Source organism: Narcine bancroftii, chromosome 3 (genome assembly GCF_036971445.1).
Source record: "Narcine bancroftii isolate sNarBan1 chromosome 3, sNarBan1.hap1, whole genome shotgun sequence".
NCBI classification, from domain to species: domain Eukaryota; kingdom Metazoa; phylum Chordata; class Chondrichthyes; order Torpediniformes; family Narcinidae; genus Narcine; species Narcine bancroftii.
Genome location: NC_091471.1, coordinates 275241112 through 275256711, shown reverse-complemented (window position 1 = coordinate 275256711; position 15600 = coordinate 275241112). Strand labels below are relative to the sequence as shown.

The window sequence follows — 15600 nt, the reverse complement described above, 5'->3', positions numbered from 1 at the left end:
TCTGAAATGAAGTCTGCCTGGAATCAATCTCGTTTTTTTAGCAGCTGAGAGTGAAATGGTCTTGTTTTCCCAGTAACTCTCTTTTCTGAATATCACACCATAGAATTGTCCTAAGATTAGCCATCTTTCATCTTTCTGTGATGTGTTGACATCACATTCTTGGCTTGCAACATCATTAAATCCTACATTTGCATTAAATATTTGAATGGTTCCATGGCACAATGTTTCTCCACCCCAACCCTGATCCCTTGTGACATTGGTCCTGTTCCTCCAAATGTCCAAGTGCTCACTTCCTCAAAGATCCCAGTCATAGTTTTAGAGTACAGCCCTTCTGCCTAACTCGTCCATGTCAACCAAGTTGGCTCCCCAAGGCAGTCCCATTTGCCTGGGCTTTAGCTCACATTCCTCTAAACCAGCCATTCTCAACCTTTTTTATGGCTATGGCCCTCTTCGGACTTTGTTCAAAGTTTATGGGGACCTTCCTTTTGATGCAATCGTTTAGTTGTTTTTTTTTCTGCACTTCTACAAACTACATAAAAAGTATTTAATGATTTCAATCTGTTGCGCCCCCCTAAATGTGATGTGGAACAGTACAGCCCCTGTTGAGAATGGCTGATCTAAACCTTTCCTATCTGTTCCTGTCAAAATGTCTTAAATATTACCATTGTACCCACTTCTCCCCCTTACTCTGGCAACTTGTTCCATATATCCATATTTCTCTGTGTGAAAAATTTACCCCTCAGATCCCTTTGAAATCTCTCTCAAGTTAAATTTATTTTTTATTAAGTTTTTCAAACAGTGGGAGGAAACTAGAGCATCCAGAGGAAACCCATGCAGACATGGAGAAAATGTACAAACTTCTTACAGACAGCACCAGATATGAACCCAGGTCACTGGCACTGTGACAGCATTGCGCTAACTGCTACACTTATACCCTAGTTTTAGATTGCTCAGCCTTGAAAAAAAAAGCTACAAATTATCTGATCTATGCCCCTCTTGATTATTTCAACCTCTAAGACCCTCCCCCAGCCTCCTACACTTCAGTGAGAAAGAAATCTGGACATGTTTTCTAGGAGAGAATAGTGATAATATTTGCCTATGCTAACAATCAATTTGGAACAATTTTTGAAGACAATATTGGTGGTATTCAGCCAGTACCAAGGTATCTACTGTTTGTTAACAAGGACTCAGGAGGGTCCTTCATGTGCATGGTAGACCTTGAGTTATGTATCGTGTTTATTCAAGATTTTTAAAAAAATTGTCATGTAATAAAACAGAAAATGTGATCTATGGAATTTCCTTTCATTTAATGTGAGACAGTAAAAAGATATGCCCTCAGCAGAAATTGCCCAGCGCCTCTTACACTCAGAGAAAGAGAAGCAATAGAGAGACCCCTCAGAGTAATTGAGTGTCCATGCATTCACCTCCAGCAGCCTCACACCCTTCACTCCAAAACTCCAGTTGCAAACCTCCAACATGATCAGCAAGTCTCCAGCAACCTTGGCATCTTATCACAATCCAGTTCCAACACCTGAAAGCAGAGATTCTTAACGGGGGCCACAGCACACTTAAGTAAAAGCCTTGTTTTCTTTTCACCTCATAATATATGTGGTCAGTAGGAGAGAATACGGAAGAATCCAAAACTTGACAACTTCACAGGAAAGCGGGCCCATACATTTTGAGCAAAATCCTTAGAGGACCATAGCCAATAAAAGATTGAGAATAGCTGGTTTAAAGTATATTAAAGGAATGTTTCTCAATCAATGCTTTTTTAAATTTAAAAAAATTTTCACACTGTGAACCATATCCATCAAAATACATACAAACATTTCCCTCTTAAAAATACACAGTGGCATTTTCTCCCCCTTTTTCCCCCCCTATCTTCCCTCCCCCCCTTCCCACCCCTTTCCAAACCCATTTAACGTTCAACATATACAATACAATAATGTCATCACACAATGAAAATAAACAAGAAAATTATGTGTTCTACTTTTGCACACTGGATCAAGTAATTTCGTCTTCTCATTCTATCATTTTAGGGGCTGGAGGACCGAGGCAAGTTGTGTTCCATGTACGGTTCCCAAATTTGTTCAAATAATGTGACTTTATTTTTTTAATTGTATGTTATTTTTTACAATGGAATACATTTATTCATTTCCATGTACCATTGCTGTATTCTTAGGCTCTCTTCTGATTTCCAATTTGACATTATACATTTTTTTGCTACAGCTAAGGCTATCATAATCAATCTTTTTTGCACTTCATCCAGTTTGAGGCCTAATTCTTTACTTCTTATATTACTTAGAAGAAAGATCTCTGGATTTTTTGGTATGTTGCTTTTTGTGATTTTATTTAATATCTGATTTAGATCTTCCCAAAACTTTTCCACTTTCTCACATGCCCAAATTGCATGTACTGTTGTTCCAGTTTCCTTCTTACAGTGAAAACATCTATCTGATGATGTTGGATCCCATTTATTTAACTTTTGGGGCATGATATATATAACCTATGTAACCAATTATACTGTATCATGCGTAACCTTGTGTTTATTATATTCTTCATAGTTCCAGAGCACAACTTTTCCCATATTTCATTTTTTATCTTTATGTTTAAATTTTTTTTCCCACTTTTATAGCTTATTTCATCATTTTCCTTCTCTTGCAGCTTGATGTACATGTTTGTTATAAATCTTTTTATTATGGTTGTTTCTGTAATCACATATTCAAAGCTGCTTCCTTCTGGTAATCTCAGTCTGCTTCACAATTTGTTCTTTCTCAATCAACTGCCTTAACCAAGATGTGAATGTTGCGATATTCCAGGGTCTTGCTATAGATCTTGAATGTTGAGGTGAAGGGCATGGGAGGGCAGTGTAACTTGGTGGCGAAAATCAGTTGTACCACTATAGTGGAATAGCCTGCATTTTACTGGATGCTAATGCGGGACTGGGTCGTGTTGTCTGCTGGAGAGGCTGGTCCCATCACACACCAATGGGAGTGGGGAGTGTGGTGGAGCAGTCCTGGCTGTCTTGAGCCCTGATTAGCTGGGGGTGCTTGTTGGATCCAAATACCAACCGGTTTTGCGGGAGCCGGTCTGGCACAATGTGTGCTGCCTTGCGGTGATGTGCTGAAGTGGTTTCTGTATGGGCTGCTCCTGCACATTTTTCATTTCTTTGCACTCATCAGTCCTTTGAACACACTATGGCAGTCCTTGTTGCTGCCTGGTAGCAAGGGGGATCCTCCGTTGGAGGTCTCTGTTGGCAGGAGTCCTTCCATCGGGGACCTGGAGTGGAAAGTGTTGCACTTAGTGCCATGTAACTGCTTCCTGAGTTGGTTCACTGACACCCTGGCTGCCTGTAGCTTCGACGTGGAATGTGAGAGGTTGCAGTCCATCTTCACTTATCTGAAGGGACTGCTGCTCAAATTCTGGCTGCACTTCAGCCCCACGCTCCTGATCTACGGCCGCCCAGGGCGGACAGAGGTGGGGGGGGCGGGGTGCTGGGCGTTCGGAAGATCATCTTGTGGGATTGCTGTTGGGCTATTCACAGATCGAGGCATCAGATGAACGAGGGTGTGGGGCGAGTTCCATGAACTGTGGGCCCTCAGGTCACATATGTGGTTGATGATGAAAATTGTGTTTTAATTTGATGTGACATACTGAGTAATAGGTTGTAGTGATTACTGCTTTGTGCAGTTTTTTTTTGCTACATGTTAATGGTGGTTTTTAGTTGTATCCCTGTGTGTATTTTGTGTCTTAAAATGTAGTTTTAAATAAAGTTTGCATGTTTTTAAAAAAAGTGTAACTGGGTGGCAACTTCGTCCTTGGATGTTTACTGATTGAGAGAACAGTTTCAGGCAGGAAGCGTGAGGCTGATTTATCACCGGCTGTACAATGGAGCACAATTTCCAGCTGCTTTCGTTCCAGAATATGGAGCCATACTTACCCATTTTCATCCCTATAAGCAACCTATGGACCTTTTGCCTGAGGTCCCTTAAAGATGAACAAAAATAAATACCCTCTTCAAACTGAGCTCCAAATAGAGATCTTGTGCCTTCAGAAAAATCCATTTACTCTGGGATAATCAATTTATTCTGGGATTGATTATCTTAGTCCACAAAGCATTTGTAGCATTCAGAAGGTCACATAGGTCAGAGGGCAACTCTCTGACAATCAAGCCTTCAGCATCACAAGTGTAGGGCAACATATGGACCAGCAAAAAACAAAGTTTCTGTAGGTTACAGGTGGCGGTACAGTTAGTGCAATGCTGTTGCAGCACTAGCGACTAGGTTTGAATCTGGCGCTGTTTGTAAGGAATTGGTACATTCTCCCAGTGTCTGTGTGGGTTTCCTCTGGGTGCTCCGGTTTCCTCCCACCCTAGGTTAATCAGTGTATTTGGGCTGGTGGGCTGAAAGGGCCTGCTGTATTCAATATAATTTTTCCCTATTTCCCTTGAATTTAAAAGGGCAGAAACAGGTATTGCGGGTTCCTCCAAAAGTTTGTTCCACTTGAGCAGTTTTTCCATTCACTCTACCAAAAATGTTATCATGCTTTATTTGAAAAGAAGCACACATATGAACTTTGGTGATATTCCTTATTTTTCTCTCATTTTCACTGATAAACCAGATAGGTCCAGCAAAGGGTATAAGCCAAAATTGAAAAGGCACTGTGTACAATTAGGGGACCTCTGTCAGTTTTGGGTAAAGTCCTTAATTTTAAATTTTAACTTTAGACATATAGCACGTTAATAGGCCCTTCTGGCCCACGAGCCTGTGCTGCCCCAATTGACCTACAACACCAGTATGTTTTGAAGGGTGGAAGGAAGCTTGAGGAGCCAGAGGAAACCCACATAGACTTGAGGAGAACATACATACATACTCCTTACAGGCAGTGCTGGTTTAGATCCCTGGTCGCTGGTGCTATAACAGTTAAGTGCTAACATAAATCTTTGGCACAATGATTGCAATATAATGGGCTTTACACATGTAAGGGCAGATAGAGATTTGTCTTTTTTTAGAGAGATAGGTTGCAAAGGAAGTCAAGTTGGGAATGGTTTGGGGACAGAAGTGGATGAGATGATCAATGATGTAGACTGGGAAGAATATGGTATCACTGGGAAGAAGCTTGCTGGTGGGAAGGAAAATGCGGGGAAATGGAAGATGGAGGTGTTGGACCCAGCAAGGCAATTTTAAGAATGATATCTGGGAAGATAATTTTTTTTGTAACTTTTTATTTATTGCACTATGAACCATATCAACAACAATATATACAAATGTTCCTTCATTAAATATACACAGTGACATTTTTTCTCCCTCCCTCCCCTCCCTTCCCACCCCCCTCAAAAACCAATAAATATTAAACATACAAAATCTTTCTTTGGCTTGGCTTCGCGGACGAAGATTTATGGAGGGGTAATGTCCTCGTCAGCTGCAGGCTCGTTTGTGGCTCAATGCGGGACAGGCAGACACGGTTGCAGCGGTTGCAAGGGAAAATTGGTTGGTTGGGGTTGGGTGTTGGTTTTTTCCTCCTTTGTCTTTTGTCAGTGAGGTGGGCTCTGTGGTCTTCTTCAAAGGAGGTTGCTGCCTGCCGAACTGTGAGGCGCCAAGATGCATGGTTTGAGGCGATATCAGCCCACTGGCGGTGGTCAATGTGGCAGGCACCAAGAGATTTCTTTAGGCAGTCCTTGTACCTCTTCTTTGGTGCACCTCTGTTTCGGTGGCCAGTGGAGAGCTCGCCATAGAACACGATCTTGGGAAGGCGATGGTCCTCCATTCTGGAAATGTGACCTACCCAGCACAGTTGAATCTTCAGCAGCGTGGATTCGATGCTGTCGGCCTCTGCCATCTCGAGTACTTCGATGTTGGTGATGAAGTCGCTCCAATGAATGTTGAGGAAAGAGTGGAGACAATGCTGGTGGAAGCGTTCTAGGAGCCGTAGGTGATGCCAGTAGAGGACCCATGATTCGGAGCCGAACAGGAGTGTGGGTATGACAACGGCTCTGTATACGCTAATCTTTGTGAGGTTTTTCAGTTGGTTGTTTTGTGTAGTCTTCCAAAGGCGCTATTTGCCTTGGCGAGTCTGTTGTCTATCTTGTTGTCGATCCTTGCATCCGATGAAATGGTGCAGCCGAGATAGGTAAACAAAAATACAAGAAAACAAAAACCACACAAAAAAAGAAAGAAAAGTTGTGTCGTCCACTTTTACATATTTAAGTCTAATCATGTTTATTTTTCTTGTCACTTTAGGAGTTGGAGATCCGAAGTTGGCATTTTGTGTTATATTTCATACATGATTCCCAAATTTGTTCGACAATGTATATTTGTCTTTTAGGTTATGCATAATTTTCTCCAATGGAAGACACATTCATTTCTATATACCATTGTTGTATTTTTAGGTTCTTTTCCATTTTCCAGGTTGTCATTAAGCACTTTTTTGCTTCTGCTAGGGGTATCATATAATAGATCTTTTTTGGGGTCTATCTAATTTGAGACCTAGTTCTTAGTCTCATATTATTTAACAGAAAAAATTCTGTTTTTTTTTGGTGTGTTGTTAATTTTGCTTAATATCTGACTTAGTTCTTCATCTGGGGAGATTAAATTGAGGACTGGCGTGCCTAAAAGAAATTCAGGTAGCAGATTGAAGGAGAGATCTAAGAGGAAAGGGGATAGCTCTTGGCCTCTTCTCATTGGAATTTAGGAGAATGAGGGGGATCTCAATGAAACATGTTGAATGTTGAAAGCTCTGGACAGAGTAGATGTAGAAAGATTGTTTGCCATGGTGGGAGAATCCAGGACAAGAGGGCACAGTTTGAGGATTGAAAGGTGTTTGCTTTGAACAGAGGTGCAGAGGAATTTCTTCAGCCAGTGGGTAGTAAATCTGTGGAATGTGTTGCCACATGTGGTTGTGAAGGTCAGGTCATTGGGTGTATTTAAGACAGAGATTGTAAGGTTCTTGATTATCCAGGGCATCAAATGTTACAGGGAGAAGCCCAGGCAGTGGGACTAAGTGGGGAAAATGGATCAGCTCATGAATATATGGAGGAGTAGACTTATCCACAGGGAATATAGTGTGTGAGGGGTGGGGGAGTGTAGTAACCACTAAAGATGAAAAATTAAAGAAGGGGCCTACCTTGAAGTTTATGGACACTGCAGATTCTCTAACGGAGGTGAGGTGCAGTTTAATTAATCCAAGGACTTCAATAGTGCTAACATCTACTTCATTGTCCTAGTTCACACCATCAATCGATGAGCATCTGGCCTGGAAACAAATCTACCTACCCCTACTGAGGTTGTATGTAATTGAATATTCTGAATGAAGTATAGTGGGCGACGTGCTTTATTCATTTTTATTTCAATGAACCATTATGGAGCTCACAAGCTGTTTAGTTTAATTTATCTTCAAGATAATTTGGGTGAAATAACATCAACCAATAGAAGGAAAATAAATGGAAACTGAGATAAATACAATAAATGTTACAATAATAAATGCAACTTCTCTTTAAACTCATTTCTGATGTTGCATAGCAACATAATTATTGCCTTGGTGTTGTGCACTTTTAATGTAAAATTGGTCTAATTAAAAACACATATAATTACAGTTTATATGCTAAGATTATGCATTGGCTGACATTTAATTTTAATTCACAATATTACAATTAATAGTCCAGTGTGAAATGTAGGCTAGTTCCTACATGTTTCATATTCATATCTGATAATTTGAATATCTATGTACTTACAAGAAATGAGAGACTTCCGTCACTGGTTAACCCCTGCTAAACTTTTTTTATATAAAAGCTTAGAAGTTGTACACTAGTTCACTGGGTTTTAAATCAACCACCAACATACTGATGTTGTTTCTGGTATTTGACAGGATGCGTAGGAAGTTCTGTGCTGAAGCTTATAGTACAATTATCTCTATTTATTACATCACATGAAAATTTTGAGTTTGCAGAGAGGAACTTTTTAAAAAAAAATCACATGCAAAGTAAATTTATAGGGAGTTTTGTTGCTTTCTGTAATCTGATATGAAATGAAGTTTACCTACAGTATTTAAATTGGGCCACTTTTAAAGGAATTGCATATTCCAAGTGTGAAAGCCTGCAAGTGTGAGATTTGGTACATTTTCCAACACTGAGCGATTGTTTTGCATGGGTCAAGGGCCGTGTGGTGGAAATCCATGACCTTGCAGCAAATTGTTGTTATCCAAGGAGGAAAAGCACAAATGACGCAAACTCCGCAGGTTTCATTCATTAGTGAACAGGTTTTATTCATTAGTGAGGGGCAATCATCATCTTGGGACAGAAAATATCTCGGGGAAGTTGCAAAATATGAGAACCCTGAGGCGAAGGTCAAAGGTTGCATGCAGGGTAAACACAATGCTGGAAATTCATTGTCTTAGTGAGTAATTTTCTTTATTTCATCAATTGACTTATCAATTGCAAAGAAGGGAGTTATTATCCCAAGCAATATGTATTTCTTGGCCAATATTTGGATGTTAGTACATCTGTTTGTGATCACATTGCTCTTTGCGGGAGCTTGTTGTGTAGAATTTGGCTGTCTTTACGATGGTGACCATGGTGGCTGGAATGACACGAGGTTCTGAAAATTTCAAGGTAAAACCATTTTTTTTCCCTTCTTTTCTTGTCCTCCTCCTCTTTTTCCTATTGGAAACACACCCTTGCTCCCTCACCCATTGTCTTACTTCACGACTGATCTTGGTGATTGAGTTTGGTCAGGTTGTTCCTAAGGGGAGCATTGGCTGACCATTATGAGCAGGGTCACCTGATCCTTCCACAACCACTAGTCATTATTCTTGCCCTTGAATTGGACGCAAAAATAAAATTTGTTGTTGACAGTCCAAGCCCATCTGCTGATTGCATAGATCCATTGGGGGTCATTTTAACTTAGCTCCCATTGGGTAGTTGACAGATCAAGTGCAATACTGGATTTGCATCTCTCATTTTATTCTCCAACAATGGAAGTGAGTAGCATTTGGCATGAAATAGCTTTAGCCATCAGTCAAAAACTGTGGCTAGTTTAAACTGTTCCTATTGTATCAATAAATCACTGTGGGATTTCTTTTGAAATGTATTTTAAAAATACTCCATGCCATTTCCAAGATTCATTATTTGAGTAAAATTCAAGCACTGATACTTAACAATTTTCCACAAAGTTGCTGTCAAACATGTATTTATCTCACAATATTCTCCTTTACTGTTGCATACCCAGCCAAGTGCAGGACACAAACTACTGTATTTGATGGCATACGAGGCCCACGGGCATATTAGACACCCCCTCCCAATTTCAGCAGGGAGTATTAAATTTTTTTTTAGTGTACCTACTGGTAAGTTGGCGAATGGGTTCCTCCTACACCTCTTGCACTGCTGGCCAGGGGTTGCTGTGTCAGCCTTCTCACTGGGAGAAATGAGCGGCGGTGGTGACTCTAGAAAGCACAGTCTTGCGTTGCTGGGCAGGGCAGCTGTGGTCGGCCTTCTCACTGGGAGAAGTGAGCGGCAGTTCGAGAAAGCACGGTCTTGCGCTGGTGGGGGGGGAGGTGTGGCTGCTGAGGTCGACTTTCTCACTAGGGAACTGAGCAGCGGTGGTGGCTCCCAAGAGAAGGTGGCCTGTGAAGCTGCAGGTCTACTTCCTGAACAGCCGCAGCACCTCCACAGTCTTCTTGAAGCTGGGCAAATAGCCGGCGACCTGCTCAAATTCAACTTTGCACATAAGACCGGGAGATATTTTTGAGCCAATTTTTTGGGGAGAAAAAAATGGGTCCTATATACCATCAAATATGGCTTTGACCAAAGAGTGATGGTGAAGAGGTTATTTGATACACAGAACATTACAGCTAAATTCAGCAATATATCCTAAACCAGGGGTTCCCAACCTGGGGTACATGTACCCCCAGTGGTACATTTGCACTTTTCAGGGCGTACATTGAGTCTGACAGAATAACCACCTCTGTACAATACATGGTGTTGTAATCTGCAGTCAGATTGCACAGTGTCGTGTTTTGTTTTTATCTACTCTTTGCAGACGATGCTGCTTTAGTTGCCCATTCAGAGCCAGCTCTTCAGCGCTTGACGTCCTGTTTTGCGGAAACTGCCAAAATGTTTGGCCTGGAAGTCAGCCTGAAGAAAACAGGTCCTCCATCAGCCAGCTCCCCACCATGACTACCAGACCCCCCACATCTCCATCGGGCACACAAAACTCAAAACGGTCAACCAGTTTACCTATCTCGGCTGCACCATTTCATCAGATGCAAGGATCGACAACGAGATAGACAACAGACTCGCCAAGGCAAATAGCGCCTTTGGAAGACTACACAAAAGAGTCTGGAGAAACAACCAACTGAAAAACCTCACAAAGATAAGCGTATACAGAGCCGTTGTCATACCCACACTCCTGTTCGGCTCCGAATCATGGGTCCTCTACCGGCATCACCTACGGCTCCTAGAATGCTTCTACCAGTGTTGTCTCCGCTCCATCCTCAACATTCATTGGAGCGCTTTCATCCCTAACGTCGAAGTACTCGAGATGGCAGAGGTCGACAGCATCGAGTCCACGCTGCTGAAGATCCAGCTGCGCTGGGTGGGTCACGTCTCCAGAATGGAGGACCATCGCCTTCCCAAGATCGTGTTATATGGCGAGCTCTCCACTGACCACCATGACAGAGGTGCACCAAAGAAAAGGTACAAGGACTGCCTAAAGAAATCTCTTGGTGCCTGCCACATTGACCACCGCCAGTGGGCTGATCTCGCCTCAAACTGTGCATCTTGGCGCCTCACAGTTCAGCGGGCTGCAACCTCCTTTGAAGAAGACCGCAGAGCCCACCTCACTGACAAAAGGCAAAGGAGGAAAAACCCAACACCCAACCCCAACCAACCAATTTTCCCCTGCAACCGCTGCAACCGTGTCTGCCTGTCCCGCATCGGACTTGTCAGCCACAAACGAGCCTGCAGCTGACGTGGACATTTACCCCCTCCATAAATCTTCGTCCGCGAAGCCAAGCCAATGTCAATTTTTAGGGGTACACGGGAACCTATAAAAATGCCCAAGGGGTACAGAGAAACAAAAAGGATGGGAACCCCTATCCAAAACCATCATCAAGGTATCCAAGTCTTTCTGGGATTATTGGAATTGAGTTATCATTTCAGGTTAGATTGATGTTTTTTCCAGTGCACATGAATATGCTGGAGAAACTTGGCAAGTCGTTCAACGTTCTTTATGTAGCAGAAGTGCACTTTACATTTCCCAGTTTATTGTGCTATAAATGATATCACATCAGTTTCAATGAAGGATCTTCAGCCTTTTTGAATTGTAACATGCCCTTCATGTTGATGTTTCTTCCAATTTACCGTAATTTGCCTGCATTATGACAGTACCTTTCCAAGCTGTGCTCACTTACACATCTGTCTAAATGCCTCTTTGTAAATCTATTTGATTCCACCACCTCCTCTGGCAGCATATTCCAGATATCTGCCACAACCTCTGCAAAAAAAAAAAAGCTAATGCCACAGATTCCCCCTCTCCCTCTCACCTTAAACCTATACTCCCATTTTTGATGCTCCCAACAATGGAAAAATATTTTGAATAACTACCTGAACTAAGGCTCTCTCATTCTTGTGTATTTCTATCAGAATGTTTCCGGCATTTTTGTTTTTCTTGCTGTCCTACTAAATATTTGTACAGTGAGTTTCACACACTCACCACACCTTGGATGAAAAATTGTCTTACTTTACCTTCCTCTCAACCTTTAAACAATTACCTTAAATTGATCCCTCCTGGATATTGCAATCTCTTCAAAGGAAAACTGATTCTTCCTGTTAATTTGGTTTCTCATAATTTTATGCACTTCTTTTCAAACTCTACTCCACTCCTTTCTCCAAAGAAACAACTTCAACCTATTCAATCTGTAATAGACCAGTCATTCAATACTGATACTACACAGAAATAGGCCTTTTTGCCCATTGATTCATGTCAACTATCAACCACCCATGTTGATTCTCCATCTTTTTTCATGCTACATGCTCATTGACTCATGTTAATTATGTTGCTCCTCTGCAGATGCTGCATGGCCTTCTGTGTACATCCAGCATTTTTCAATTTTAGCTTTTATGAACCACGCGTAACGAGCAGCAATAGTCAATGAAAGATAGTGTTTAATTTTAAAACACATCTTAAGACTAAATCTATACCCAACTATGTGCAGGTGTGCGTGCGTGCGTGCGTGCGTGCGTGCGTGCGTGCGTGCGTGCGTGCGTGCGTGCGTGCGTGCGTGCGTGCGTGCGTGCGTGCGTGCGTGCGTGCGTGCGTGCGTGCGTGCGTGCGTGCGTGCGTGCGTGCGTGCGTGCGTGCGTGCGTGCGTGCGTGCGTGCGTGCGTGCGTGCGATACCCAAACCATTACAGTCCAGGCCAAAATCTAGAAAGTTACTTCAAAGTTCAGTCTTTTAAATTCAGTGTGGAAGTGTTGGCCTTTGAAATTTGATGCCCACAATTAAATGTCGAGCTGCGGCTGCTACAGATTCACGAATTCTCCTTGCGTTTCCTTTGAAGAAATGTCCATCCAAACACAAGCTGTGGCCATAACACTCATGGACCTTTTGTCGGCAAGACTCGAACTGCACAGCCTCCACAAAACTTCCAAGACCCTGGCCCCGATCTTTCCAAGTAAATTCACTGCTAGTCACACTTTAAATGAAGCAGTCTCTCCAAGTGACTTCCACTGTTAGTCACAATTAAAATTAAGCACTTTGCTTCCCAAAACGACCCTCCTGGCACTGTTCAATCAACTGAAAAGCCCCAGTCATTCACAGAGTATGCTTTGCTCTGAATTTCACAAAAATGGAAAAAAGCTGCCTGCTTTCCCTCTAGCCCTCAGAATGGTTCTCGTTTACAAAATCAGTGTCTGCAAATGTATCAAATTCTGGGACAGACTGTGACAAGCCTTCCCTCAGTTCTTCCAATGTATTGAATTGTCGCTGGGTTGTGACTTGCGTTGTGCCTGTGTGAAATGTTAACTGTGTCCATTCAGCCCCTCCTGTCTATATTATCCCTTACAGTGATAATCCCATTTCACGAAAACGAGAGCTCATAATATAGCATCTGTAGGCAAGTTGTTTTTCATTTATATGGGCGACTGTTCTCATTTTGCTAGCTGTTTATTTCTGCAGAGGTTACATTCATATTTGTGGACTGTTATCAATCATAGAGTAACTGAGCACCTGAATGCTGAGACAAACAATTAGGACTAAAAATTGTTAGTATCTAACAATTAGGACTAAAAATAAATTAAGCAATTTTTGCAGTTTAAGGAAAGATGATGTAGGAGCCAAAGAAAAGTTGTTTGTTATCGACAAGGCAAAACATCAACACTTTCTATTGACAGAGGGAAATGGCTCTAAGTGTAAAACTAACATCACGTACTTCTCAAAGGGAAACTAATAACAGCAGTTCATTTTTAAAACTTTCTGCGGATCAGGCAGTCCATGGAGAGAGACTTTTCATCAGGACTGTGGCAAGTTAAAGATGGAATGGGTAATAAGTGCTTCTGGATTGAATTAATATAATGCTTCCATTTTCAGTTTGCTCAAATGACAAAATTTTGATATCCTATAATTTAAGCAGTTTATATTTGTTTATCTAGTGTCACGCATGCACAAACAAGCACGTGGGAGTTGGACACAGACTGAAAACAGGAAGGATCTTTATTAAAACAAACGAAAGGGGATTGCAACAGGAACCGGGGTTCGAAACTCTCACTGACTGTAAGGAGTTTGTATGTTCTCCCCGTGTTTGTATGGGTTTTCCCTGAAGGCTCCAGTTTCCTTCCACCACTTGAAATGTACCAGGGATGTAGGTTAACTGGGTGTAAATTGGATGGCATGGACTCATGGGCCCAAATGACCTGTTACCGTGCTGTATGTCTAAATAAGAAATAAATATTCTCAATTATACAACACAGAATAATCAGTCACATCAGACCTAACACTACCAATACTAGCAACTGTGTACAGACTTATAACAACCAAAGATTACAATACCCTACCCGTCTTTCCTTGTCAAATGTGCATGACTCCAGTGCTATCTAACAGCCCCAATCTCTGTATTAGTGTATACCTTACTAATGACTCCTCCAGTGTTGTCCACAGTTCACGACCTGGAGTGGAGCAGGGTTCCTCTCAGGACCAAAGAGCTACTGTATGTGATGGATTTTATGGTACAGTAAGCTGGAGAGTCCAGGCCAGGTAATCATTAGGTGATTAAAGGGCCAATGGTCATGTGTGCATTAGTAGGTGGGTGGAGTTCAACCTTGATTGGCAGTTGATGTGACTTCCAACTAGGTTCCAGACAGAGGACACATGACCCTCCACAATCCACATTGCAAAAAGCATTTATATATATGCACACACACACACACACACATATATTATATTATATATATGCATGTATATATGAAAAAATATAATTTATATAGATATATGTAGTTTCCTTGGGCTCCTGCTAGCAGCTCAGTAACATCTACATTCAACTGCACACTGCTATTTTTCCCTTGTTGGTTTAGGGTGCCCATCAGGACTTTTGTGTGCCATCAAGTTCAGTCACGTGCATTGCACACAGTGAACTGATTAAAGCTCTGGGAAAGAAAAAGTACAGAATGCAAATGGCCACAGGACCTTTTGTAATGGATGTTTCTGGGTTTAAACTAGCTAACATTGTTTTGAATATATTTCTGACCACGTTTGGCTCTTTAATGCAGGAAGCAAATGGCCATTCTTCACTGACAGTGGGGAGAATGTGGAATGAGCCACCAGCCGAAGTGGTGGATGGGAGTTCAGTTTCAACATTTTAAGAAACATTGGATAGGTGCGTAGTTGGGAGGAGTTATGGTCTGGGTGTAGGTCGATGGTAGTAGGTGGACAGATTGTTTGGCACTGACTAGATGGGCCGAAGGTTTGTTTCTGTGCAGTAGTGTTCTATGTTTCTATGGCATCAGAATTTAACACCCCATTAAAAAAAAACATAGCTCACTTTTAGGCAATAAATGTTGATTGTGACTTTTTGTGGAAAATAATCAGGTGCCAAATCCTGCAAGGATATGGAGTGAGGAAATACTGTAATAACTTTAACGCCTCTGTCTAAATTTGGATAATAAAGAATGGCCTTGATCACTACTTCCACTCTGATCTCTTTCCTTCCCGGAGCTTTACTCAGCGATCTGTGTGTAATGCACATGGCTGAACTTGATCTTTGTAATAATGACTCTCAAAAGTACTGATGGGCTTCCTGAACCAACAAAGGAAAAACAGCTGTGTGCAAAAAGCCACAATTGCATCCATCGGCAGTTCTGGCTCTGAGCAAGCTTGACATTAGATGTGTGTGTATGCATACGGGGTGGTCATCAGGCTTAATCAGGGTTAAGTCCTAAAATAAGTTCGTTTTAGTAACATTTAGATGAATTTAACTGCTTTATTAGATCAATATACAGTAAAACCCCTGTTCAAGCAACCGGGAATAAAAGGAAAATAAATATGTAAAAATTACAGATGTTTAAAATTGGCACGCCTTGCTGTTCTTTCACCAATCACGCAGCATGCAATCTTAA

At 41.7% G+C, this 15600-nt stretch overlaps 1 long non-coding RNA gene across 4 annotated transcripts in view; it reads left to right on the top strand.

The window, feature by feature from the left end:
* LOC138758798 (uncharacterized) overlaps positions 1 to 15600 on the top strand; it is an 83968-nt gene that overhangs the window by 18691 nt on the left and 49677 nt on the right. For 2 of the 4 annotated variants that reach the window (XR_011354471.1, XR_011354472.1), the window contains exon 2: positions 13642 to 13762. The exons of 1 other annotated variant lie outside the window; for it this stretch is intronic. This is a non-coding gene — a long non-coding RNA (uncharacterized lncRNA). Of the gene's footprint in view, positions 1 to 13469; positions 13533 to 13641; positions 13763 to 15600 lie in introns of those variants that run through there. One more of the 4 variants, XR_011354473.1, reaches the window with a different exon arrangement.